Source organism: Sander vitreus, chromosome 18 (genome assembly GCF_031162955.1).
Source record: "Sander vitreus isolate 19-12246 chromosome 18, sanVit1, whole genome shotgun sequence".
NCBI classification, from domain to species: Eukaryota; Metazoa; Chordata; class Actinopteri; order Perciformes; family Percidae; genus Sander; species Sander vitreus.
In genome coordinates, this window is record NC_135872.1 from 5,739,599 (window position 1) to 5,764,688 (window position 25,090).

The following is a 25,090-nucleotide window of genomic DNA, read 5'->3' on the forward strand; positions in this document are numbered from 1 at the left end:
CAGGGGGGTAAGCGAGCAGTCGGAAAGCGTACCTCCTATGGGTAGACTCTTAGGCTAACAAGCCATCACCCGCCGTTAGCATTCCATTGACTGCCATTCATTTTGACGTCACTTTGACAGCGAATAACTTTACATCTGAAGCGTTTAAAGACTTTATTTGTCCATTGTTTATTTCTAAAGAAACACGACAATGTATAAAAGGCTCCATTACCTTGTATCTCACGTTATGGCTCCGTAGCAGACGTTTTTGTAAAAAATAGGCTAACGATTGTGTCATAACCATGCGACTTTCTGTCGCACAGTAGAGAAATTACCGTATAGTCATAATTACTAATGTTAACTAGCATTTTAGTTAGCAATAATTAGCCTGTGCCTATGTTATCTCCTAACATATACCTACGCTCTCCGTCTCTGCAATATTCGGAATGATTGAGAGTTCTCTTGGCACAGCTACCAGAAGACTTACAACTTTCAGACGGGTTGCTCACGTCACATCTACGTCGTCAAGCTCAGTTTGAGGCTGCACAGTACGTTCAGCCTTCACCGGAAAAGTGCTTCTAATTGACTTCACTGGTCCCCGTCGAAGTCTAAGGCGTCGCTGTGTCCATTCTTTTACTGTCTATGGAAAACTGTAGTTTAGTGCAGCTATAGACGACTGTAAGATATACAGCGATACGTCTCATCATGACTAGTCTCGCATTGCCAGACCGTCCTCCACAGAACTGCAGAGGAAGGTCTGGCGAGTCCACACAGCATTCCAGGATGGGAGAAAAACGTGCTCTGGTTAATTGGCATTTCTTTAAATCAATGACAATCTTCTTGGGCGGTGCTAAGCGCCGAGCGGAGCCACAGTGCCGCTGCAAAATAGCCTTGGGAAGGAACTTGTTTAATGTACGTTCAAAGGTTGTTTTAGTCGGGCAACAGAAAACTGAGATTGGACAGATAGTCTAGCTAGCTGTCTGGATTTACCCTGCAGAGATCTGAGCAGCAGTCAACCATAGTCCTCATAAATCAACCGGAGTTCAAATTACAACACAAAGAAAGAGGAAGGTAATGGACATCCAAAAAGAGTGACATCTGGCGGAATTTCCGGCAGAACGAGAGCAATCCCGGAAGTGGAATGTCGTGGATATAGACTACATCTTGACTGACTGACCTGAATGTGAGTTTGGGTCTATAGAGTCCCTTCGGCTGTCTTGTATAGTAATAGTTGAAAACAAATCAAAGCCCACTCAAGCCCACTTATTCATCTATTCAACCAATATAAGTTATTAATAACTCATGAGTTTCCAATCATTCTAAAAACATACTGCAACATGCATTTACTTATTCCTCCCTGGAAGCTGCAATTGATTACTTATTTAAATGTTCATAGACTGCTGGCTGTATCTCTTCACTTTATAGATCTTCAAGTCAGGTCCCTTATATCGATGGTATCCTGCGTCTTTCTTACATTTTAACTGCATATCCACATGGAGAAGGTACACTTTCTTCTCATTTCTTAAAAAAACAAACAGCAACGGGAAAATCAACAAGTAACATCAGTAGGCAATAATCGATTGGTTGTCTGTTACTACATCGATGCAGAATCGTCCAGGTCGGCATCGATGCAATGATTAATTTCACCCCTAAAAGGACATAAGCTATAACTCTGAGAACAATTAACTTCATTTAAAAGTTAGCTGTAAGACATCGTCTTACTGATAAAAATAAATTACATTAAATGTAAAGACCTGTAGTATCTTCTCTCTGGTCTCCGACAGAATCTGCTGCACCTCCTCTTCGTGGGCCTCCTTCAGGGTGGAGATGGCCGCCTCGTGTTCGTCGTTTTTCGTGTTCAGTGCATAGATAACCTGCAACAGAGAGGAGAGAAACCCATTAGCTGTTAGACATAATTATAATCAGGAGTTGTTGCGGTATTAAAAGCTGGTGGGAGACCGACGGCATCTCTCATAGCTCGGGGTTTATCAGCATGGACTGTGTTAGGACTGCTGCATTCAATATATTTTGATCAAAAATTAAAGTTCAGACTACAAATGGAACAGCAGAACATCAAAGCAGCAGGGAAATATGAAGATGAAAGGAAGGTTGATATTGATGCTAACGCTCATTAAATGTATTCTTTGTAGGATAGAAAAGCTTCTCCAAGTTCGTTACTGAAAACCATCATAGATAGATAGATAAATAGATAGATAGCTAGATAGATAGATAGATAGATAGATAGATAGACAGATAGATAGATAGATAAATAGCTAGATAGATAGATAGATAGATAGATAGACAGATAGATAGATAGATAGATAGATAGATAGACAGATAGATAGATAGATAGATAGATAGATAGATAGATAGATAGATAGATAGATAGACAGATAGATAGATAGATAGATAGATAGATAGACAGATAGATAGATAGATAGATAGATAGATAGATAGATAGATAGATAGATAGATAGATAGATAGACAGACAGACAGACAGACAGATAGATAGATAGACAGACAGACAGACAGATAGATAGATAGATAGATAGATAGATAGATAGATAGATAGATAGATAGATAGATAGATAGATAGATTTATTGTCTGTCCCAAGCCGTGACAGAAATTTCCCTTTGACAGGCTCATTTAACAAACAAAAGACATAATGAATTATATTTATGTGCAATTGTTTGTTCTGTCCTCAAGGTAGGGTTAGGATTTTAAATATGCACTATAATACACCAAAAATACTTCTGGAGGTGGTTAATATTTGGCTACATTTGTGCAAAGACGTAAACAATTCTACTGTTGTTGGCCAATGCCATAACAAACACTTGTCACACTTGACATTAATTATTAAAACATGTTTAAATAAGCTTACAGATTAAATGCAATGACAGCAGACTACAGAAATGCTAATTGCTGCCGTATTATAGTGTTTGTAATGCTATTGCATTGCAAATGAGCTGTGGTATATAGCTGGTACACAGCTGCATGCAGTATATGCTGTGAAAACCTTCCAGTGCATGCCTGGATGTTTCCAAGATTAGCTCAGAAGCCTCAGTGATGCCCCACAATTATGAATTACAGTTCGGTTGATGCTGGCGATAAAAATAACACAAACTGTTGTGCATGAGATTGACCTTTAAATCTGTCCCAAAAATACATGCAGCCATCCAGTGAGCCATAATCTGACAGCGCAGTGATCCCCTGCTCCCTGGCAGAGAGAGAAAGAGAGAGATGGGTTTTACATTTCCACATGAAAAACCATGACACTCTCTTCCCCATGCTTCTCTCCCTGCCATGAGAAACCAAGCTATGTGTTGCCTCTTTGAAAAACCAAGTCAACAATTCAGACGTTGAAGTGTGCAATGGTGCTAAAGGAGCCTCGGTTTACTCTGGACCAAAGTCTGTCAACAGAATTAGAAAAGTGCAGAGAAAAAGTGGAGAGAAAACAAGGGCAAAAGCTTTCTTTGAAACAAATGACATTCACTTGTTATGCTTAGCCAGGCAGGGGCGATTCCAGTATTTTTTAAGTGGCGTGGCACAGGGGGGGGGACCAATAATTGAATACAGCATAGAAAATATGCTTAGAAATATAGGAAATATTGGATAGGCTAGAACAACACAATGTAATTCTGCTAAAAGAAAAAAAACATCACATCCATTATTAGTTTCACTTTTTTTCTTTTTAAACAAATTGTACTGTATATCTGAATACAGTACACATGTTCTATAGGCTCAGTCTGTTCTATAGGCTCAGTCTGTTCTATAGGCTCAGTCTGTTCTATAGGCTCAGTCTGCCACTTTAAAAAAAAAAAGAAAAAAAAAATCCTGTGCTGGTACCATGGCATTATAATTTTGGATAGTCATCATGTAAATATTAATTGGTCATGTGACAAGGGCTGGGAAGATTGGCAGAACAGGCAGCCACCCCGTGTCCATCTTCTAGCCCCGCCCCTGTTCCTGTTGCCAGGCATCGCTGAGAGATGAAAGGCTTTAGTTCGACAAGTTGTGGTGTTTCTTGAATTCTTATTTGTTTATTCTCCTCACACACACAGCTGACAACCATAGAGCTTCACTCAATAACAGAAACTAAGACACATTAATCAAAAAGGTACTCAGCCATGGAAGTTATTCCCTCATCTGATTTTACTGACCTCTTCAATGTGAATTTGATCAGCATCCTGTTTTTCTGCCTTTATGCTGCATATTAAATATATATTGACATTTATATCGTTTTTTTGAAATTGTTATTTGAATTTTACTTCAAGCCTAATGTGTTTTTCATATTTTCATTAATACAATTCTTTTCTTTTCCGTCATCTTCCTTTGGGCAACAACTCAATATTATCACTTATTTTCAACCCACCTTATTGTGAAATTAGCTGTTAGCAGTTGGTTGTTAGATTGACTGCTAGTTGTTGCTGATCAGTAATCAGTAAAAGAAAAAAACAAACACTTTACTATTCTAACAACAAGAGTGTACAGCCATGCTAGCCAGACCCTCCTCTGCAGCGCTGTGGAGGAAGGTCTGGTAATGTGAGACTAATAACAATCCATTCAACAGCTGTTGTAACATTTGACTCAAAACCGTAAATTAACCTCAAGGTGGCGCTAGAGGAAAAGTCAGAGGATCACCAAAGTCATTAGGAGTCATCCTCTGGGAAACATGAATGTCTGTGCAAACTTTCATTGAAATCCATCCAACAGTTGCTGAAATATTCCAATCTGGACCAAAGGCAGTGGACAGACCAACATTTTGCGCAACTAGCATAGCTAATAATTCACATACTAAGACGCTTTATATACAGGATAAAATCCCAAGTTTATTCCACAGGGTTTCAAAATCTGTCCTTTCATTTGGACCTCTCATTTCAAGTCTCTTTCTCTACTCTTTCAAATGAGGAATCCATCCAAGATTAGAGGCAATCTGCAAGGAGCCAAATAAAGCTGAGAAAATTCAGTTTGCTCCTCTACACGTCTAAATTATTCAGGCAGCCCAGTCTCTCATCAGCTTAGGAAGTGAATGGAGCAGACGTAACCGTTAGAGGAGCTGAAATCTCCATCACATCCCGAGAGTCATCAGCACACTTCTGCAGATGAAATTCACTAATCTAAATGCTGCGAGGTCTGCTGACACACACACACACACACACACACACGCGCGCGCACGCACACACACACACACACACTAGCAGAGACTGTCGAGATCCTCATGAACCAATACACCCGCGTCCAAACTCATCAGCGTAATTTGCTTGTGTGTGTTTCAGTCAAACCCCAGGAAAAAGACAATTGCTGTCTGAGAGACAAAGGCTGCCAATAACGTCATCATTGTCATCATGACGGAACAACACATATTGGATCTCGCAAGCCAGCAATGTGCTAAATCAGATATTATTTTAATGAGGGGTTGCAGATATCAGCCTAATATTTTGAGTCAATATCCACATTATTTGAATTTAACCTTATTAATCATCTGAATTTAGGTAAATAAGCATTGAAATATTCTGCGATTTGTTGCAAATTATTACCTTAAGGCAGTACCACAGCTTGAAGGGAAGTCACAGGACCTATCTCTGTCGAGATGCTGTGTGGTTACATAGAGAGTTCAGCTTACGATTTAACCCTTCGAACTGCCACAACGCTAGATGTCTGTGTCATGCAGTGTGGTGGAGCATGTACATGCATTGTATTCCTGAAGCAAATGTGTTAACATGAAAATGAGCAACAATCACAGCAAGGCGGAAAAGTTTCATTTCGTCAGGGCTCAACTTTGACACTTGGGAAAAAGTCATGTAATTCAGATGAACTGTTATTATACTATTAAGTTATTCATTTTGAATAATCAAAGAAATTGCAATGTCAGCTTGAAAAACACAAGCTTCCTTTTACTGTATACAACGGTGAGTGTGTGTGTGTGTGTGTGTGTGTGTGTGTGTGTGTGTGTGTGTGTGTGTGTGTGTGTATTGATCTGAGGTGTGAATGTGCGAGGAAAAACAGAGCGAGAGAGAGCGAGAAAGTGTGAGAGAGTGATCCTCTTCTCATCTCCTCGGGTTGATCAGGTTCATGTTCCTGCAGGAGTTTGCATGAATGACAGTGATGCCAGGCAGATCGATAAAGGTGGCAGCAAAACGCCACCAATTTCGTCTGTCAGCTGGGAGAAAGTCCCAGCTGAGACACTCACTAAGACTCTGAAATGAAATATGACTCTGCTGTCAAACACTGGAAAAGATGAAATGTCAGAACTTCATTGTGCTCACTTTTACATGAACTTCTTAAGTCCTCTATTGTACTTTCTTGGCTTTAGGTGATTCTCTCTGTACAACCCAAATGTATAACCTTTAAAACAATATTCAAAAGATGTTTTGTTGTTTGGATAGTACAGGACTTGTTCATAAGTAAGAGTGTAAAATTGTGAATATTCTGCATCGCTCTCACATTTGCTTGTCAAAATAAATGTCAGAATTCAGGTGTAATAAACAAACTCTAATGTCAAAATACACCAAACAAATGCTAATGTCTTACGAATATATTCACAAACACAGACAGCTATATTGTCTACATAGAAATAGAAGTCAAACTGGGAAATAAAGACGAAACTGAACTGGCCGTTCATGTCTCAATGCAATCCTCTTTCCAATACCCCTCCAGGTTGGGACAGAGCCAGAATATGTGAATCAATGTTGCATCCGCAGACTTACATCTATCACATATCATGTTTATTTGTCGGTACATCTTAGCTAGTTTAGATTTGGTAAGACTGGCAGATTTATTCACTTATTGTAAGAAAATAAAATGTTAAGCACTAAATTACAGACAAAACGACTTAATAAGAAAGAGATTTTGAGAGACGTTGACGATGTCTTTATCTCTTATCTATAGCTATTTTTAGCTACTATAATGAACGAAGCTCCACCAAAAAACCCTACAAGTTTAATCTGGAAAAAAAACAACCAGAAAATGTCAACAATAGCGGTATAGAGGTATAGAGGTATAGCCTGTAAGAGGATGTACGTCACAACTTTTTAATTAGGTAAAAAAACAAGATTATGTGATGATAATCAAAGCAAAACATGCCATTTCATTTTCACTTCTCCAACACTGAAATCTCCAATTTTGTCACTCTAAGTTGCTTATAAGGTCTATTTTTAGACTCTTTTTGTTGTCGTTACCTTGTGGATCACATGGCCAATATTGTACTGCTCTGTGGTTTTGTATCTTGCTGAGTTGTCGCTTTCCTCACAGTCTCTCTTTGAGAAGCCAGGAGGAAAAGGAGATTTACACTGTAGCTCTGTCTCTCTCTAAGGCACGTGTGTCGAACTCGAGGCCCGCGGGCCAAATCCGGCCCCTTGCAAATTTTGATCCGGCCCGCCAAGTCGTGAGCCAAACCAAAAACTTTTTTTCAAACTGCAATTAGGCGACACTCAAAGAACAATTTGGTAGATTTTCTGACTTTGAGACATAGAAATTCCCACAGAATCAGAGCGTTTTCATATTCAGGCCGTCAGATGCTACAGGACGCTAGAAAGTCAGCTGTGTGGTAGCCTGCTTTTAAAAAAGGTAATCATTGTTTAGCGTGATTTGCTAAATTCTATGATGGATAAGGACTGACTTCTTTGGGGTTTTATGTTGACCAAACTGTAAGTGAGAAGACTATATGAGACATGCAATAAAGTCAAAAATATTTAACTTTTCTCTTAAATAAAAGCACGTCAATGAACTATACATGTCTGGCCCTTGATGTGATTCTCTTTTCTTTCTTTTTTTGGGGCATTTCAGCCTTTAATGGAAAGAACAGCCAGATATGAAAGAGAGGGGGAAGACATGCAGGAAATCGTCAGAGGTCGGACTCGAACCCTGGACCTCTGTGTCAAGGTATACACCTCCAGATATGCGCGCCTGCTCTACCACTGAGTCAACCCGGCCACCTTGATGTGAGACTCATTTCCCAGTGTGGCCCTCAGTGAAGTTGAGTTTGACACCCCTGCTCTAACGGTTAAGTTGTAGCGTTGCGATTTACTCAAAATCTTTTAGTTCAGAATATCTGCACTAAAGACCAAGAATACGAGCCTGATCCTCTTCCAAGGGAACTGTGGAGTACTTTGTTATCAGTGGGACTGCATTCCAAAGCCACTACAAAATGCAACTTCAAAAAAACAAGCGTTCATGAAATTATTATTGACTTCTGATATCCAGCAGAGCCTTGTGCATTGAACTTAAACAGCAATTGCAGATGAAAGCAAACCTAAGTATTTCTTTATGAAAGTCAAATATGAACACCACCAGAGAAAGTAAAGAGTAAAAGCCCATTAATCTTTGCTAAACGTTAAACTAAATGAAATGGGGTTTGTTTTGACTCTGTTGCCAAAGTCTTTGAACTGGCAGGATAAAAGCTACCAAAATGAAGACTGTTAACAAAGCTAACTGCTAGCCTTTGCAACAAAGGGACAAGGTTTTTTGATCATGCACAACAAAACAAAACATGCAAGAATTAAATCCCCCTTCCAATACCATGAATATAGTGCCACTCGGCCGGCCATGCCAAAACACTTATTTATGAATTTCAATATTCAATGGAAAATAGTTTCAAAATGAAATAGCACAACGTAGTGTCAACATAAAACACAGCGCTTTCGAGCCAGAGGGCGGAGTTCACTTCGCTGCGAAAACAAATTACTTTCACCCAGGATACGCTCGTTCGTTCCTCGGGAGTGTTTTAATCAAACCACCTTTTTCCTAAACTTCGTCGTTTTGGTGCCTAAACTTAAAGTGATGGTTCTGAGTAATTTCACCCTAGGCTGCTCTGGAAATTCCTCTCGGTTGCTATCGCGCGAGATCCCACAAGATCACGCACAGAGCATCTATTGCCGGAAGAGACTACTGGTAAACAAGAATCAAGAAGTGAGTGAACAGCAGAAGCAGCAGAAGCAGCTACTGCAGCGTGAGGCGATAGGACAAGATGCCACATAGTTGTATATATCCCGGCTGCGGTTTAAAAGCAATAGATGTTGTGCTCTGTGCGTGATCTCGCGGGATTTCGCGCGATGGTGCGGTAGCAGCCGGGAGGAGTTTCCATCAGGCAAGTGTTAAAAATATAAATAGAAGTAATAGAAGTAAATATACTTCTGGTGTAGTTACAAACTTTCTAATGCCTCGTTTTATAAGTACAGAAACTATTTGTACTACTGAAGAAGTTTGGTATCATTCCGGGCATTATTAGTGGGGTAATTTACGAGATACAAATGTGGATCCATTAGCGCCTGCACTAAGCTAACCAGCTGATAACGCTAACTCGACCGACGTTATAACAAGGGAAAAAAGCTTATGGGGGGTTGTTTGGCTCGAAGTCAAGGTGCAAAGCAGCCTAGGGTGAAATTACTCCGAACCATCACTTTAACTGTCATTGCCGCAAGACGCTCACTTTTTCTGGCTAAACTCAAATACCACGGCCTCTGAAAGGACCGTCATCTGGCGTGCGTGAGCCGGCTCACAGTCACAACTGCCGCTGGAAGCCGGCGTCCTGGAGCTCTGTAACTGCTAAATACAATCAGCAACTGCCGTTTGGATTTTATCGTTTTGTCACACTATAGACTGACAGCACTTTACTCAGTTTAAAAGAGGCCTACTTCTATTTTAGGTATATAATAAATGGTCTATTGGTAAAATAGCATTGATCATTTTGAGGGGGGATACATCTTGTCCCCACCATGGTTAAAAAATTATTCAGCAGAGGCAGGGATATATAAGCCAGAAAGGGGGAAATCCCATGCATCCCGCTCCCAGGAAGGTGAAATCTCCATCACATCCCGAGAGTCATCAGCACACTTCTGCAGATGATTGCACTAATCATAATGCTGCGAAGTCTGCTGACACGCACACACACACACACACACACACACACAGTCGAGATCCTCATGAACCAATACGACTGCGTCCAAACTTATCAGCGTAATTTGCCTGACAAATGGTCAGAGACAATTGAGTGTGTGTGTGTGTGTGTGTGTGTGTGTGTGTGTGTGTGTGTGTGTCAAACCCCAGGAAGGCTGCCAATAATGTCATCATTGTCATCATGAGGGAACAACACACATTGGATCTCACAAGCCAGCAAAGTGCCACGCATCCCTCCCCCCCCCACCCAGGAAAATCGCACCCTGCCTACAAAAGGTATATTAACTAACCCCGTAGACCAAAGAAACAGACTTTAGTTAAATGCCAAACTGACAGCAGGTGCCAAATGCTGTTCCTCTGGACGGGTGTCTTTGGCTTTACGCAGGATCAAAGAGAGAAATAAAAGATGAAAAGATGCTGGTTCTCTGCAGAAACAAAGGCTGGACAACCTCAAAGGATCTAATGACTCCTAATGAATGACTCCTTATTTCACTCTCACAGGCCTGAACACACACCTCACTCGTCTCTTAGCTCAAGTCTCTCCGTCCACAGTTGAGACTTTGATGATAACGACGATGTCTAATGACGACCATTTCACCACCTCATCACTAGCCAGTAGTCATTTTCCACCCTGTAGCAGTAGAGCTTTGTCTGCAGTGGGTGTGGGCACACAACGGAGAAACTGCAGCGTGACTAAGAATGTACTGAGCGCTGATGGACGTACTGTAGTGTAGATAGAAGAACAGCTGCCACCCTATAAATGTAAAAGAAGAAGACATAGGGGAGCTGCTACTGCGATGCTGTCATACAATTTGCTTTTTGTTTTTTGATTGTTGTAGTACGGCAGAGGTAAAGACAGAATTATTGTTGTGGGTTGGGACGGGACGGGGAGTTGTTGAAAATTGAAAATGCAATGAAGAATTAATAAAAACACTGTTGAAGGAGAATTCCGGTCGATTTCAACACGTAGCTCTGTTGTCTGTAAATTTGGAGTGCTGTCAGTAGAGAGAAAAACAATCGGTGTTGCCTACACCGTGTTATCCTCCTGCTAGCGTTAGCACCCAGGAGGCTGAAAACGGGCAAGTTTTAAACCTGCTTTTAGCCTCTTAACATGTTCGAAATGTCATTACAAGTGCCTACCCATGTGAAGTGATTCCTTCCGAGTGAACACAGTGAATCCGACTGCAGTAGATGTGAAAGAAATGCATGAAAGTTGCGGGGTGGTTTTTCAGTTCACAGGCGCTAGGGGGGAGCAAGACGACCACCATCCAACTCGAAAAAAAAGTCATATAACCATTCCAATGACTCCGAAGCTGTTCAGTTAAGGTAAATTAAGCTAAAAAAACTGCATAGTTCCCCTTTAAGCTTTTAATTTCATTTACCAGACAGATATGAGACAGGTCTTCTCATCCCAGAAAGCAAATAAGTGTATTTCCCAAAATGTCAAACTATTGCTTTAAGCTCAATTAGTGTTTTCCAAGAGAGACTAGGAAGTGAGAAAAATCTGTCAGTCAGTCTGCAAAATACATTGACACATTGTAAAAAAAGAGTCCAAAGAGCCGGCTGATATGAACGACTGTGTTTTGTTAGCTGTGTATCTATTTCTGCACTCCTGGGGATGAAATCTTTAACCGTGTGCAAGAAGGGCAACGGGGAGAAGTATAATTTTCTTTCTGAAAGAACTATTGGTCTATTGAACTATTGTCATGTCACTGACAGAATGATATTAGAGAAAGGGGCTGTTGCAGAGGGTAGTCAGTTTAGTGGAAAAACTGGTTTAGCAATCAATTACCTTCATCAGTACTGCTGCATACCAAATTATTATTCTGTTGACGGGAAGCCAGCTTTGTTTTCTCCCTTTTCTCACTCAATTTTTTTCTCTCTCTCTCTTGAACATTAACCCTTCATTCACCCACTAGAGTAGAAGCTACAATCTCTCTCAGGAATGCAGAAGAGTTGTGCTTGACTAAAGAAATCAGTACCATGTTAATAATTCTTCTTTCTTTTTATTGATTTATTTATTGGTTAATTGATTTCTTGAGATCAGTTTGTGTGACAAAATACCAACTCAAGGCCCACTTACCACAATTGGAAAATTAGCTGAATAAATTGAACTGATACAATGTCTGAATAAATAACTGATGAAGACCGTGAGATGTAGTTGAAAGCCAGGAAAAGCGGGAAAGTGAACTTTTAGTTGAGATTTTTGTCACAGATTAAAGCTATAGTGCGTAGTTTTCCGTCGCCCCCATGAGGAATTCTAAGTAATGACAACAATCCTGTCGGCGCGTCCACATGATACAAGCCTTCCATGACCGCGCACAGCCATTTCATATCGACAAAGGTCAGTTTAAAAGATTTTCGTCAGATTTTGAGAGACTCTAGTCACGCTCATCCCCCCATTTCTGGGTTAGCACTCTACCAATCAGATGGGTCATTTGAGTCCGACTGCAGGCAGTGCCCGCCCCGCCGATTATACATGTCAAATCAGCCAAAATGAAGGCCGACGGCCCCTCGGACGGACGAAGGCACGGAACGCACCGAACAGACTCGAGTCACTGACCTCGCCAGACTGTTCAATGGCCGATTATCGGCTCTGTGCGTAGTAGGCTTTAATTAGCTTTGTATCAACTCATTTGGCAATGGCTTGAATGTAACGGACGTTCATTAATATAAAAAGGTAACCCACTAATGCTTTAATGCGCATTCCTAAAACCAAGAGCTTATTAGAGACAAAACCATAGTTAGGGATAAAACAGTGATGCAGTTTTATGCAGCAAAACAGTATTTATTAGTAACAAAAGCCATATAGATGAGGTCTGTCCACATCCTCAGAATCAGAATCAGAATCAGAAAAGCTTTATTGCCAAGTACGTTTTTTACACATACAAGGGATTTGTATTTGTCCTGGTGGTGCTTTGACGTAATGTCTCTATCACTATAATGGTTTTGAACACTCCTCGGTTGAATGATGAGAGGTGAGTGCAAAAGACCTCCTGAGCAGCAGTGAGGTACATTAGCAGGTAATTATCATTACCTTCTTACACTCATTAGCATTTAATCATTGTCTAATTGGAATTTTAATTTCTAATTTTGAGTAATAAAGACTGTTAACAGATTTTTTTTTGGCTTCATGGATTCTTATTCTTTGTTCTATCCTGTTACACTAGGTACATCTTTTTAACCTTCTATGTTTAAACCAAGGTCTACAGGTGGACAAAGATGCATGTAAAAAGCACAAACTGGGTCTACTTTCCCTTTGTGGTCATACTTTTTGTTTATCCCGTCACCAAAGCCTGTGTCTTTTATTTGTGTAGCTCCACAAATTCAGCCCTTTCTCATATTTGTCAAGGCTTAAAATTAGAGATGTTTCAATACCGATCCCAGTATCGGAAAAGCCTCCGATACCAGCATTAGCATTACTAGCATTTCAGGCGGTATCGGTGGCTTTTCCGATACTGGGATCTAGGGTATTGGCAAGTACTGGAGTTTATGCACTGATCCCATACCACGTAATTTAGCCCTGAAGAAAATGTTCTTTTTTCCATTATGACTCACTGTCAAACTGGATAATAAAAGAAAGTTCTATGGCGTTTATTGTTTGTTTGTTCATGTTTCACAAAGAGTTTAACAAAAATGATAGCAATCCAATCACATCCATACAGGGATAGTAGTATACAGCTGTTAAAACATAATAAAATATGTATTTTTTAACACACTAGTATCGGATCGGTACTCGGTGTCGGCCGGTACGCAAGTTCAGGTATCGGAATCGGTATCGGGAAGCAAAAAATGTTATCGGAACGTCTCTACTTGAAATGACACGTAGATTTGACGTTATTTGACTAAACGGATAATGGCCTTTCATTAACAATTGATCTGGTGTCTGGTCTAGTGTTATCAGCACAGATGGAATGGATAAGATGGAATTACTTTACAAAGGCTGCTTGCCTGAACCCAGACTGATTCCAGTAATATCCACCAATATTAAAACTAGATTCCACACATTATTTGTGAACACCTTATGGCAGCATCATGACAAATTTGACCTTTCAAACCAATATTATCAGCTCTTCCTCACATCTGTATTGTGCTGCATCATCATTGCATCTTCCCCCACCACCGTCACAAAGTTTCATATTTCTAAATGGCAAACGCACACCGGGGCAGACTGCCATCTCATTTCCACAGCCTCAATATTATGTGTTCACTGGGAGCTAATTTAACGAAGCAGTGAGAGAGAGATAGGAGGCCTAATTACTTTAATTATAATATGTGGCTGTGATCTGCTAAACTGTAAGGGGCACCTTAATCCGTTAGCTAATTATGGGATGTTCCGTGGTGGTGGTGCATTTGAGATGAGGTTGAGCCGATGAGTAAAACACAAAGTTTGGCATTAATCAAATGCAGGATCTGTGATCAGCTCTTTTCGAATAAACTGCATTGGCATCAGATTTGAAATGAAGAATCCTGTGAAAACAAAATCGTGACTTTCTTGTTTGCGTCTGTTGTTCAACAGAGGAGGGCAGAAAACCAAATAAAGCGAGGCTCACTGCATACTGTACATGTTCTCTGCTCCGTTTTTGGGAACGCTTTTAATGCAAATCCTTACATATAGCTTTCAAACACTGCTGAATAAATCAAGAGGCCACGTTTGAATGCCTCAGTTCAGGGCTCCAGACTAACTTTTTTCATTAGGAGCACAGTGGCCCACAACTGAGAATTTTAGGGGCGCAACCAGAAAATTTAGGGGCACACACCGTAAATCAACATGCTAACCAAATATTCACATTTCTACTCATTTCCACTGTATTACTAATAAATACTTTGATAATAGATGCAGAAATTACAATGTGCCATCGATAAAAATTATTTATATATATATACACACACACACACACACACACACACACACACACACACACCAGCTCTAGTCTACAATTACAATGAATTCAACTTAAAATGAAACATGCATTGTTTAGGCTACTACTGAACAGATATCGGTACCGATACCCAACGGTACCTTTTTTTTTTGGTACTTTCCCTCTATATTTACAAAACTATAATATAAAATATATAAAATTATTTCAGTTGTAAAAAGTATTGTCAAACTTATTTATCCTATGTACTTAGAACATTATGTTATTTTATTAGAATATGTTACACTCTAAAGAAATTAAACAAAAATAAAAATAAAACCCCTCCCTCTCTCCTCCCAAACCCATCCCTACAACCTATTAAATTGAATAATTATTCATTTCTTACTCACTAACTTTTATTCTTGTATTTGTATATTCATTTATAGCCTATCAGTCAGTCACCAGGGCACAGAGAACACTGCTGTGCCCGCTTAGGAAGTGTAACGTCAACAGCACCGCGACCGCTTTAGGCTCTCCATTAATATCATATCGCAGCAAACGCTGTCTGCGTGAAGTTTTGAAAAACTGTAACCACACTTGAAACCACTTTATCGGCATTTCCGTGACTCATTGTGACTTCAACAAAACTGCAGAGCCGACGTAGTTTGCACCGTCCGCAGCTATGCGTGTGAGTGTTTGTGTCAATTTTCAGAGAGGACTGATAAGCTTAGGTACCGACATTTCGACGTTTAACGTGTAAAAAATGGGTCAGATTTACTGGTCGCACATGTGCGACTGGATGTAAAATTCAGTCGCACACTCTCAAATTTTGCGACAAAATGCGACCATTTGGTCGCAGTCTGGAACCCTGCAGTTAGATACAGGCTTTATTCTTGGACTTCTCCATTGCAATGTTTACTTAAAAATATACTGTACTGTTCCAAATATAATGTAAAGCATAGGATAAGGGCACCAGAAAATGATGTAAATTGTAAATTGAATAGTACCACACACACACACAACATAAGAGTACTGAATCCGTGTATCATTCGTTCATTTGGTTTTTCAAAATAAAATAAAAAATCTGAAAAGCAAAAAATTACTTGTTTTCACAATACTCGTTTCCAAAACCGAAATGAAAAAAATAAAAAATAATAACGACTTGTTTTTCCAATTTCCAATTGAAGGGAAAAAAAAAAAGGATACCAAACGTTTCATCCAATTTTGATATATTGTCAACTGATGCAAATTGCGTGACCCGGAAGTGATCTCTACTCCAAAAACAGGGAGGCACTAGAAATCCTCTCGGTTGCTTTTTCTCTGGTGACATCTAAGGTGCAAAAGTGGACAAAAAAATGCCTCACACCTTAGAAAAGAATTTGTAAAACTGCGTCTTACTTTCAAAGAAAGTGTCCAGCGGGTTTGTCACACACATTTTTGTTTACCCACCGCAGTGGAGATGAAAAGACCTGTTAGATCAGATAACATCAAATCATATAAACAGACAGAGTCCTATTAGCTTTTTTAAATATTACATTTGCTCTGATGGGAAAATGATATTCCAGTTTATTTACTCAGTGTTTCTGTATGCTCTGTGAAGACGGCAGGGACGAGGGTAGCAGGGCGTCTTTTTAACAGCAGACCTTAAATGTTACCATTAAGATTAAATAGAAGTAATCAGTTTTCAAATTCAAGTTGTAATGACTTAATTTGCAGGGATGCCAGACAGAATGAGCATGTTTTTGATTTAACGCAGTACCAGAATTACTGAGATGTCTGCAACTTGTTTTCGACGGCCTCAGAAATGAGTGTTTTATTTACCAAACAGGCTCACAGGATGTAAAGTGCAGTTCAGTAAACAGCGATGTGCACCTCTCTACTTTATACAGTGTGCATTTAGGGAAGGATCACACAAATAGCAGTAAATCCAGGAGAATACATCAACCCCACATGATACATCCTCCTTCTTAGGTAAGAAATAGCACTAAGTTACACAGACATAACATATGTTTAGTAGGGGTGGAACGGTACATGTATTCGTATTGAACTGAAACGGTACGGGCATCACAGTTCGGTGCATGAATTTACAAGGTGAATACACGGTATAAAAATAAATAAAACTTGCGTGCAAATTAATTAATGTAATGCGGAACTAACGTAATGCGGAACTACTGTTAGATACGCGGCATCTTTAGGGACACCTAATCTGTAGCCCCGCCTTAGCTCTGAAGCTAGCCGAGCTCCGCCCAGTCAGTTCCAGTAGTACAGGTGAGAGAGTGGTGGATAAGACTGCTGTTGTAGATTAGTGTTACGTTTCCAGCGTCGCGGCTCCGAACCGTAACGTTAGTTGGGACAGACGCCTTGTTTCTTCAGGCTAACTATATTAGCTTTAGCCAGGCAGGGAGCGGCTTTCTGCGGTGAAAAATGGCCGGGAGACGTCGTGATAACGTTGCGTTAATCAGGTAATTTAGTTTGTCTTTGCAGAGAACAGAGATGCTGTATTTTATAGCTGATTGTCAAGTTCCAGATGGAGTCTGGAGATGATGTGGGGTGCTTATTGTTTACTGTTTACATCTTACTTTACACACTTCAGGCTGTTGCAGTTAGCTCAGGGGAGAGACTGTATGACACTAGGTGGTACAGCCTGAGCAACATGGCATGATGACTTCGCGTAAATATACACGCCAACTTTCTTAAGCCAAGTGGCGTGTTATCTGTACGCTTTTTGAGCTATCCACATGTATGTCTACGCTGTATAGAGCGGGCGTACACATACACGCCCCTTGGCGTGTTATCGCCCCATGGCGCGTTATTGCAAGAAGAACGTGTTATCGTGAGAGCTACGGTTGAGTTTAGGAAAAGTCACACGCGTCCTGTGTTTTATCCATCCTCCAGCCCGACCAACATCCCTATGCGTATTTTTGACCTTTCATACTACTCACTACGGCGTCAATTCACATGCAATCGCAAGGTAATGTTAGTCAATGGAGGCCAAACGGCATTGATAGACACGCTAAAAAGCGAGTATGCGTCTTGATAACACGCCAATAATGGCATACGAATTGACGTGTCATACATACGCCACTTCATGAGGTGTGTGTGCAAGAAAGCCACAATTCTGCATTCTGGCTAGATATTTAACCAGTTATTCTGGCCAGTGCTGCCGATACACAGATAACCTAAAAGCATATGGCTTCTAAAGGTGTGTGTGTATGTGTGTGTGTGTGTGTGTGTGTGTGTGTGTGTGTGTGTGTGTGTGTGTGTGTGTGTGTGTGTTTTGTGGAGACCCTGAGTTGATTACAGCCCATCTGCTGTCTACTCCCATCTGTCCACAGGTCTTGGCAGTGTCAGTCTTCTACAACAGCTCTTTGTTCAGGTTTTATTAAGGTGGACCCACTCCACCGCTCTCTCTCTCTCTCTCAGGATTAAGTTTACTATTGAAGGTAGCTAGAAAACTATCAGCTTTACTTCTTTTCTTACAACTTGACTCAGCCTTTGTATTCTGAGACAGCATTTAAAGAAAAGATGCATGTGTACCAAACCCACTTTTTATACCGAACAACTCCACGCCTCACTGTTCACATCCAATGCCAATGTTTGGTGCCATAACACTAACCCTACAATTAATGTTTGCGTTTCCTTTTTTAACATAACTACGATCCTTCCCTAGTCTCAACCTGTTTTAGTTGCCTACCCTTAACCATATATCTGCCATTACCAGGTTCTCTCCCTAACCTTAACTAAACTGTAGTGTGGAGGTGACATGTCTGTCTCCAGTCACAGACCTGTGATTAATGTCTACCTTTTTAACCCCTTTTATATGTGTTTTCCCTAATCGTAATCAAGCGTTTTAGTTGCCCAACGCTAAACATACCTTATCCATAGTTTATTTGACTTAACCACAATCTTTTCTTAACCTAAAACATACTGTTGCTTCCATGAGCAGATCTTGTGGAAAGTGAGAATTTGACCTTGGCTGTAGGCCTGGAACAATTATTACATAATTGTCTAATTGCCATTTCTTTTAACTGTTTTTTTTAACTTTTTTAACTAGTCCTAAGGGGTTGCTGTCGGCAACTGTCACTTGTTGCCATAGCAACTCCAAACTGGATTTGAACAATCCTGATTCCAATTCGATTACGATTCATTCATATTCATTCAAATAATCACAATTATTTGTACAGCAACATTTTGAATTGTTACAGCTCTAACCTTGGCATTGGCATCATTAAATATCAATGTTCATGTCTGGCGATAGAGTTGCAAAGCTATGCCTTTCCTTTGGCTCTTCATTCAACAGCAACATCCGAGATGCCACTTAAAGGAAAAATGCACCATGATTGTCCAAAAATGCAGCAATGACATGGATGTGCTGTATGTGACGACGTTAAAGCTGTGACATAACGTGAGACAGACAAAAGCACGAGCAGAATCTCACCGTCTGTATTTGGTCTGTGAGAAAACACGTGGTAGTTGGGTGTAGACAGCCACTTCAATATTCAACTTTTTTGTTACAACTACTGAACAATGAAAATTGTGTTTGCTTCTTGACATCAGCACAACTGCCATTATGCTGTGCTGCATCTGCAGCTTCCAGTAAACAGCATCAAACGGATGAACCGCCGAGCTGATGGCCTGCAGCCAAACACACGTCGACTTGGGCAACTCCATGATTTGATGAGAGGCCAGGCTTGGCGATTTTAGGGGTACCAAATATTTTCAAGACAGGACTGGGGCTCTTTGTTAACCTGGGAGAGGCATAACGATAAACAATGCTGTATTCTGACCTGGAGCCACGCACAACCCTCAGTGTTAGACTTTAGTTGCTTGATTGTAAAGCTATTTGCCATTGAGACAAGCCATTACCTGCTGGAAACGTATGTATTGGAATAACTAGGGCTATACTTTATAGTCTAATACCTACTATCTCACAATAAATTGCCTATTGCTAAATGCTCTTTTTAACCTCAATATGTTTTGGTTCTACAAAAGACTAACGATACACATATAACAATGTGCACAAGAATATTCATTCATTGTTAAACTACATTTTATTTATCCCTGCACATGAATAACATCCCCTCTTTGGTGATAAAGGTGGTGTTGAAAATGTATGAGAGTATTTTATACAGTTAGGGGGGCCGGGGGGGAGGGAGGGGGATCGAGGCTTAATATTACGGGGGCACTGCCCACCCTTGACCCCCCTCCCCATGGTAGAACCGCCACTGTGTCTATCTAATCTGCTGGCTCACTTCCGTCTCATTCTTTTCCTGACCGAATGGATCAAAGAATCATCAGTTTGTACTGCTTAACAAAAACGCAACAGAACTGCATACAGTACACTGGAAGACAAGCATGAAACTGCAGTGTGTGGCTGCACAGCAGGTAGCTGACAACATGTATCAGTTCTGATTAATGTATTGGAACGAGGGGATGAATGGAGACCCGAAACATCCTCGCAAATTTACCCTTCTGGGTTTTTTTTTTTTTTTTTTTACAGCTGGTTCCGTTTATTTAACATCAGTTAGTTCTGACAGATTTCATAACTGACTGTTTCTGTCCATATGAGAGGGACGCAGAATGAGATGGATGTGAACAGAGGATTAAATAAGTGGAGAGAGTTTAACATTCATCCCTTTATCCATCCATCGCCCTCTTTCTCTCCACGCTGTCACCGACCGGCTCGGGAGGAAAACCCGTTAATCTGATTTGAGTGTGTGTGTGTGTGTGTGTGTGTGTGTGTGTGTGTGTGTGTGTGCGCGCGTGTGTGTGTGTGTGTGTGTGAGAGAGAGAGAGAGAGAGAGAGAGAGAGAGAGAGAGAGAGAGGTGTGTATGTTTTAATTACAGACAACAAACCCCCGGCTGGACAGACAGAATGTAGCAAAGGCTTAAATCCCTCACAAAGGGAGCGTGACCGACTGCTGAAATGTGGCTTTGTTTTGGAGCTGATAGACCGCAAAAGGACATCATAGCTGTTTAAGGAAAAGTTCCATGTTTATTTTGCTGCAAAATGTTAGGGGTGGGGGAAAAAATCGACTCACGTATGTATTATTTTTTTTGCGACGATTTTTTAAAATCGATTCTTTTCCCTAGAATCAATATTTTTTTATTTTTTTATCTTTTTACCAATGAGTCACCTAAAATGTTTCTGGTTATACGGTACCGCCAACAGCGACTACATCATATCCGTTTCCAGCAAAACAAACCGAAAGCAGAAAATGCTGAAAATACATGTTCTGTACTTCTTTACAGATTAAATAAATGTCTGACTGACAGACATGTGATGTGCATTCTTTTTAGAAAACAATACATTTTTAGAAAAGTCTCATGATATAGTCCCTAGAAGTGTATTATTCAACTTTTGTTTTTTTGTTTGTTATTGTTTCCCTTTCCTTTATTGTGTTATATATCTTTTTTGTGCATGTCATAGGTTTACAAAGTGAAAAAGCCCAAAGTCCACCCCAAAGGGACTTACCATCTCCAACAGAAAACACTGTTCACAAACTGCTCCAAACAGCTCTATTGTAGTCCAGCCTTTACTTCAGAGACACACGTTATAATGCTCGCCTAGCTGCTAGCATGACAAAAACAAACAAAGATGGTACAGAAGTGTAATGTCTCACTCTGTAGCTAAAACAGAGAGCTCAACACACAGGGTGAAAAGAGGAGCTGCAGCAATGTGCAGTACAACAAAAATATGGTGTTTTTTGAAAATCACAATACTCAATATTGAATCGCAATACTTCTAGAATCGCAGTACAAAAGTTAAAGAATCAAATCGGGACAAAAGCATATGGTCCCAGCTCTAGCAAATGTAGTGAATTGCTCTGTGGTGGTGACATAGATGCATGGGCATTAGCTCGGAGCAGTTGGTGTTGGGGTCAGTAATCTCCCAGCAGACCCAGAGACTGTCAGACAGAAATAAACAGTGCAGCACATGGCGCTCCATAAACGACACATTTTTAAACTCGACAAAATAAAAATCTAAGACACCTATGATGGAAACCATTTTGTATGTGTTTCAGAAGCTGCAGTTGTAATGTAAAAGAACAACAAACTCAAGAAACACGTTTGTAGCTGTGATTGTAATTCATTAAATGTGTATTTGCAAATTATCCTTCTTAATGTTTCCTGAGACTTTAAATCTAAAGGACAGCTGTGTGAATGCTTTTTCTGTGTCACTTCTTTCATGTTTGGTTCACGCCACAAAAAAAAAAAAAACCTTCATCACCTCCTCTCTGTGTGGTTTAATCATTGAGGAGAAAAGAGGAGAGGAGGAAAGATCATGTGCGAGAATGGAAAAAGGGGCAGGATTAATCTAACGTCAACACTGTGCGTGTGTGTGTGTGTGTGTGTGTGTGCGTGTGTATGTGTGTGTGCGTGTGTATGTGTGTGTGTATGTGTGTGTGCGTGTGTTTCTATCAACTGCACTGATCTCAGAAAATGTCAACGAAAGAGTGGAGAGCCTCAACAATGCAGACAAAGACAGTGAAGAAGAGGGCTTTCAGCCGGAGCTATTCTGTCTCCGTCGTCAGTTGCACCTCTACAGAAACGTGTAATGTGTGAGTGTGTGTTTTGTGGGTAACGTACACAACTCTGAGGAGTTGAGAGGGTAGAAGATTAGAGAGTCTGGACCACTTTTTCCCGATTTATGGCATTGGGACCACTGCTGCCCTGTGTCCACCATCGCATCACAGATCTCATCCTCTGCATGCACTGACAGCGTCCTGTAACGGTCTGTTTAGGTACTAGCCTACTACCTTCATGTTTTCTTGATTAGGCTAAATCCGGCTGAGCACCAAAATCTGTCAAAATCCGAGCTGCCAAGTAGCAGATGGAGGGTCTTATTGGTCTCTGTGCAATTGCGCGTTCTTGCCAAGGTGCCATGTACCGCTGCGTATTCAGCCCGAAGATGAACAGCAGGGATTAATCCCAGGATTTCGGACTTTCCTGCCCAGATTCTCTCCATGTTTGGGAATCTAGTAAATTAAATATTGCAAAATTGTATTGTGTTATGTAACATTATTGCTTTTTGAGGGGAAAATATTGTTTGCAATTACAGAGAAAAGTGCATGTCTTATTTCTCAGTAAGAACATGCTTCTTTGTTTGCCCTTTCTTTCAGATCATGCTGTCGCGTCGGTATATTTTCACATAATCGCACATCGCTGTGATACATTTCGCTTATAGTTGCTGTTGAAAAATATTTCTGGAGCTTTATTCTAGGCTATAATCACTACAGTGTCTTACAAAATACCGCTTTGCTGCTCTCTGATCGGAACAATCACAGAAATAAATCAACTTAAAGCAAAGCCATGAGTGCTTCTACATCTGGCAGCTGGAAGTCGGACAAATCAGCAAACGATGGTGCTTGCTTTAGATAATGACAACAAGGAGCAGTGCAGGGTTTTTTAAACTTCAATTGAGCGCTGTGTTTGGTTTGTGGTCCTGAATCACACAAGGATGAGCCAATTAAATTAGGTCTACATCGGCTGATGATGTCACAGCCAAGCAAATGCTAATTTCGCTTTAACCAGAGGTGGAATGTAACTCAGTACATTTACTCAAATACTGTACTGAAGTACACATTCAAGGTACTTGCACTTTACTTTTACGTATTTCTATTTAATGGGCTTTATACTTCTACATTTGTCTGACAGCTTTAGTCCTCCGCTCAGTGTTTTTTGAGTGTACCTCAGACTCGTTTTAAGACTCGAGGAGACCGTGCCTTTCAGTCGGTAGCTCCTAAGCTGTGGAATGCTCTTCCAATAAGCTTAAGGTCATTGGACTCTGTGGACTCTTTTAAAAAGCAGTTGAAAACCCATCTGTTCTGTTTTTCTTTTTCTTATATATGTCTTCTTTTTTTTATTTGTTCTTATACATTTTTGTCTGGTGTTTTCTCTTTGCTTTGTTGATGACTATATTGGATTTTCACTTTGTGACTGGTGTCTGTGCATCTGCTTGCTTGTTACTCTTCAGATTACAGCTTTTCATCCCCTTCCTGTCCAGTGAAAACCATTAAACTCCAAATTTGGTGAACTTGAATGTTTGTGTTAAACTGGAGGATGAAGTGAAAAATTCTCCTACTTCTTAGGCTAAATGAAGTCTTTGAAAAGCCTCTTGGATCAGCCGGAAAATGCATCGTGACGAAGCTGAAAACAGGGCTGTTTTTTCTGACACCCGTAAAACTTTTCAGAGATACGTGGTTCTCACAGGACAGCGACGCTACAAACATATGATGATCTTATAGAATATGATGCACTCCTGTAGATCAAACTACCCAAAAGTATATAAAGGAGTTAAAATTAGCACAACCGTAATTTATTTAAGTTTCTGTTCCTTTTTAAGGTTTTTTTCCTTTTTTCGACGTATTTGCCGCTTTTTCCGACATTTGTCGCCTTTTGACATTTTAGAAGAAAATAAGTTAATGCTGCTGAAAAATCCCCACTTTCATGTCATACTCGTGCCCTGTGTTTTGCCAAATCATCTAGAACAGTGGTTCCCAAAGCGGGGTCTGGGGAAACCCTAAGGGTCCTTGATGCGGTTCCAGTGGGTCCCCTGCAAAAACGTTAAATCATTTATTTTCACTCTAATTCCATCCATAAGTAACACAATTACAGAATGTATCACTATTTGGTAGAGATGGGACGATATGCTTTTGCCCCGATTCTTTCAGGATACATGGATGCCGAATCAATTTGTACTGCGATTTTCCTTTATTGTGATTCTAGAAGTATTGCGTTTCGATAGTATTGAGTATTGCGATTTTCTTTTCCTTCCTTAACAAAAACTAAAGTTGAAACTTACACTTCTATGGACAAAATATCATGAGACATTTCTAAAAAGTAATTGTTTTCTAAGAAGAATGCACATCACATTTGTTTAATTTGTAAAGAAGTACAGAACATGGATTTTCTGCTTTCAATCTGTTTTACATGGAAATGGATATGATGTAGACTTCGCCGTCGGCGGTACCGTGTAAACAGAAAATATTTAGGTGAATCATTGGTAAAAAAATAAATAAAAAATATAAATTCTAGGAAAAAAGAAAATCTAAAAATCGCCGCAACAAAAAGCACGGTACGTACGATTTTCGGTTATTATTTTCCACCCCTACTATTTGGGTCATTGGTTTTATACACTTTCTGTGATAAAACATCTAAATGCAAAACTCCTATCAGATGGCGGCCCCTGGAGCAAATTCTTATCAAATAAGGGTCCTTGGTCTAATATGTGTCAGTGTAGGGGTCCTTGACATGGAAAAGATTGGGAACCATTAATCTAGAAGATGCCCTATAGGTTCAAAATCCTGGCTCTGTAGTACAGCAGTGGCTTTTAAAATGGAAGACGTAGAGGTG